At 40.2% G+C, this 4,976-nt stretch overlaps 1 non-coding gene across 1 annotated transcript; it reads left to right on the forward strand.

Moving 5' to 3' along the window:
• The first annotated feature begins 425 nt into the window (after positions 1-425).
• Positions 426-497, forward strand: TRNAD-GUC (transfer RNA aspartic acid (anticodon GUC)). Its single transcript has one exon. It is a non-coding gene; the product is annotated as a tRNA-Asp (tRNA).
• The last annotated feature ends 4,479 nt before the right edge of the window (positions 498-4,976 follow it).

Genomic DNA, 4,976 nt, shown 5'->3' on the forward strand with positions numbered 1-4,976 from the left:
TAGGCAGGAAGGGAAAGGTAGGGACATAGGGAAGGGGGAAGAGAATGGGTAAGAGAAGGGGGCAGAGAGTAGGATGCAGGAGTATGGGAGCTAGGGGAGGAGGAGGGGAGGAGAGAAATGGGGACGGGGAGTCGGCAGGGGAAAGGGAGGGTAGGCCTGAGTTTCACCCCGCCCCCTCCACCTTTCATTCTATAGTGTGTGGTAAGGGTGAGGGGCTGACTACCTGCACTCTCCATACTGTTCCCATACTATTATCTCCATATTATTACATAGCATAACTGTTCATGTACTCGTATACTCGTAAACTAAAATCAGAGTACGTAAAACCAATGTTCAAAATACTGCCTCTGATCCTACATTATTATTATGGCTCAATTCCTAAAAATCTTAGCAATACTTCTACAATACCTGTCCTGCCTTCTCAGTCCTCGGTAGTATAGTGGTTAGTATCCCCGCCTGTCACGCGGGAGACCGGGGTTCGATTCCCCGCCGGGGAGAACCAGTGTTTTTATATCCTCGAATAAGCCACGGTTCAGTGTTAGTGTGGTTTGCTTCGTGTTCTTGTGACCGAGTACCGAGTTGCGGTGAAGGCAGAACCTTAGGATGCAAAGGTTCCAAAGTCCTTGAATTCACTGGAGGTTTTTTATCCTATAAAATGTTGCCAGGGGTACAGGTCAGCCTTTTACCCTTACATCCTCTAAACAAAGGTAGCCTAGACTCAGATCCCTACACCAGGAAAGGGTAATACGGAACTGAGTGAAAACATAAGAGAGTCGCCTGTCACTATCATCGCATCCCTGCCTGAGATCTACCTTGCCTGCCCTCACTACTTTATTCCTTCAGAAGTCACACATTCTTATTTTATTTCCGCAGTCACCAAACGATTCTGATCTGCTTAAGGGAGGCCTCTTGGAGTGAACGGGTTAATAGGAGCATGTATCCAACCCAAGTGAATGTTGCAAGAAAATATGCATCGGGTTGAAATGGTGGGCAGATATTCTCCATCCCTCTAATGTTATCCTGGTCCCTTATATGACAAACGTTTTCAGTTAGTTTTGCGAGTCATCTCTAATCGCTCATGATCTCAGTCCTCATAACCTGCACCTAAATTAAAATACTGATGCCCATGTTTATATTTACAATTTAAAAACGCTGATGTATAACTCCTGTATCAATATCAGTATATTATATGATAATACAGACTTTTTCCACTTCTTGACTGCTAATAACTTAAGTACCATTGCTCACTAATTACATACGCATAAAACCAGACTACTCAGAAAATTACTCCGGTATTAAGCTTTGTTTTGTATATTCATCTTATTTTTGGCTCCGTACAGCATCTTTAGTGATACAGGTAGTAGGGTAATTAAATAAATCAGTATCTGGTGGCCATGGATACTTACGCCGTTGTCTGATAGTTCTTGATCGTCGTCTCAACCTCTAGGCTACGGATATAAGAATTTTACCTTTTATTCATTACTCTCTCTTTTCTTCTTATATGCTCACCATCTACATCGTCTGTTTTGATTGATTGCATTCTTGGTGGCTTTCGTTCGTCATGCACTCAAATACCTAAAATTCTATGACAATCTCAAACGATAGTCGACTGTGGTACTCCCGAAAACAGTCAAATTACCCCCCGAGGCAATTTCTCTATAACTGAAAACACATGATATAAAGGAGAGAATTAAATGATAATCTGAATACTTATTGTTTATCCACCCATCACTTTAATTCAATATCTCTTGTCTATATGGGGTGGTGGCATTTTTTTTTCTCTTTTTGGACATGAATGAGAGAGAGAGAGAGAGAGAGAGAGAGAGAGAGAGAGAGAGAGAGAATCCAGTCTCCTGCCAACCTACATCTTAGTAGATAGAAGACAATTCGTAATACAAGTGCTGGGCGGTGGACTCACTACAGCCCTACGCCAGTACCAAGAGAGTATTGGGGGGGGGGGAGCCTAAACCTCTTTTCTCTCTTGCTTAGCCATGTTTCGGGATACGCAGAGAATTACTGGGTAGTGTCCCCTCTCTTCTATTTCCAGGTACTTTCTTACAAATTGTGTATCACAGGAAACATTTTCTTTTATGAAACACTTAACATGGTCATGATGATACAAAATTCAGCTGAGTGTAACTCATCGTGTTCAGAATATCATTTAATAAAAACTGGTTGTGCCTTGTAATAAAATATGCAACATTTCGGAAAGGATAATTTTACTGCGATTATCTTTTCTGAATATATACAAACGCATGAGAAATCAGTTTTAGCATAATACCAAATTTTAAATATTTGTTTTCCTTCACCATAACGCTGAGGAACAATTGCTTGAAATTCTGAACACGTCTGTATACCATAGCTTTCCACTGCTTTGTGAAACTCAAGCGCTTCATTATCAATTTAAGCTGATTATTAAAACCATTTGTTCAATGATTTGTAATGCTCAGTTTATGTATCTCAAACTTTAACTATTTTCAGCAATCCATTACCACTGGGAAGGTTCATCAAAATAGATGTATGTACGAATATATAATTGTAGGATGTATTTATATCAAGTATCATCAAGGTGTCTATCAATGTTTGTATCTGTCTGTGTCAATATATCCGTCTGTATATAGCGGTTTAAACATGCACACAAGTTCGCCTGTGTTATATATGTGGTATATCCCAAGTTAATCAACAGCAGCGTCAGTAATCCTCACACACACACACACACACACACACACACACACACACACACACACACACACACACACACACACACAGCGTCGCTACTGGCATATTTATAGTCTTAACAAAATGCATTACAGGCCAGCGGGGGTAAAAACTTCAAAAAGCTCACATTCACTTTGATAATTAACTCATTTTTGCCTCACGATCCGGCCCAATTAAACGCACTCGGTCGACAGCACTGACCCGGTTTAAAAAAAAAAAAAGAAAAAAAAAATATATATATATATATAAATTCATGTAGCTTCCGCCGAAACGAGAGGTGAATGTATGGGTTAATGGACAGGCAGACAGAATCACTGATAGACCGATAAATTTACAGACAGATAAACTCAGATACATAGATAGATAGATAGATGGATGGATAGATATTTCATGCATAGAGTGACATAAAAAAGTAGACAATTATAGCCCACGGAAAAGGTAGAACGACAGGGACCCACGGAGACAAATTGACTGTCGCGTTCGTTTCTACATAATTTGCGTGGTCCGAGTTTGGGTTCGAAACCAGCTTGGTGGCCATTTAAAGCTGGTGCCAGTAGTACAGTACGTCCATTCACAGGTTAGCATATATTCACAACCTATCAGCTCATACCAACATCATGTAAAGACTGACAAACGCATCCCTTAAAACACTTAAGCTTTCATTATGCCCTTATTACGGACTTTCTCTTCTGATTCGTACTCGACTAGTTTGGGGAACAGTTAATCTGGTCATCACTCCCCTTCCGAGGAGAGCGTCCTGTCCTACAATCATCTCATATGGTGTAATACTGATAAGCTTTGAACGGACAATGTTTATGTACGGAGAGATATACTGGTTATAGAGTCTTCAACAACCTTTTCAGTCCATCATTATTACTTTAGTCTTGCTACAGCTCGACGATTTTTCTCAGGTTAGGAGAGGCACCTCATTGACAAGGGGTTAGAAAAACATCTTTAGTCATCCTTTCAATTAAATACATTGTCTTTTCTTGCAGCAACAAGACTCAGCTAATGGGACACACCCCTCGCAATGATGGCTTTAAGGAAACTGTATTCCTAGTGTAAAATATGACGTGAAAATAGTGAATATAACGATGGAAGGTGGTATGGGAAGCAGGTACTGTGTAGTGGATGACAGAGTGACGGGTGTTGTGAAATGAGTGTATGTTTGATGACAGAGGCTGGTGTTGTTTGGTCGATTATAGAGTGACTGGTGTTGTGAAATGAATGACTGTTTGATGAAAGAGGCTTGTGTTGTGTGGTCGATTATAGAGTGACTGGTGTGAAATGAATGACTGATGAAAGAAGCTGGTGTTGTGTGATGGATGATAGACTGGCTGGAGCTGTGTGATGAATGATAAGCTACTGGTGTTGTGTGTTAATTATAGAGGGACTGGTGCTTTGTGGGTGAATTACAGACTGATGCTTTTCGGTGACTGATGGACCTGCGTTATGTAGTGAATAATGCATTGGTGTTAGGAGCGATGGATAAGTGACGTGACTGGGAACTGCAGCAGATGTGTTCTTCATTTGTACTAGCTGACGTCAGACTAAGTTCCTCAGCTTATGGAACCCGCCCACCCTCATGGCGAGAAAGATAAGGGAGGTTAACATTCTCCTGTTCCAAAAAAGTCTGCCCTAAGCTGAAAGGCAAAGTCGTCTGCTGGAGGCAAAAATAAAACACAATAACAGACATAATCGCAGTGAGGTATTTGAAATCCTCGAATTAAAAAGGTCTATCTTATAAACTATATCACCTAGAGATGACACGTATAAAATGAAAACAAAAAAAACAAAAACATATTCAGTCATTTTTAAATCCACCATTTCGAAAAATTTTCCCCAAGGTTAAAAAAATCGACTGGAGAGAGTGCGAAATTCATAATAAAAAAAAGACGTGAATGAAAGCGTTTTACAATGATGAATAGAAGGTTACCCTGTTCTCTCATAATCTGTCTATAACCTTCACGAGACTAATTATAACTCTGATTATGAGGATGCCTAGTTAGTTGGAATGTCAAATGTGAGGAAGGTAAGTCCCCGTGATATACTGAGAGAGAGAGAGAGAGAGAGAGAGAGAGAGAGAGACAGACAGACAGACAGAGCATTATATTTCGTCGCATAGCTCACCTGAGTCAAAAAGGTAATTTATTTATATTCTCACCAAAAATACAGGTGTGATCAAAGGCAGGTGTAATTCATCTTCATGTACAAATGCTCAAGTAATTAATTTGCAGGATAATGTCCGGCACGAGCTT

This window comes from Coenobita brevimanus, chromosome 93 (genome assembly GCF_032717465.1).
Source record: "Coenobita brevimanus isolate Jiangsu-jjx chromosome 93, ASM3271746v2, whole genome shotgun sequence".
NCBI classification, from domain to species: Eukaryota; Metazoa; Arthropoda; class Malacostraca; order Decapoda; family Coenobitidae; genus Coenobita; species Coenobita brevimanus.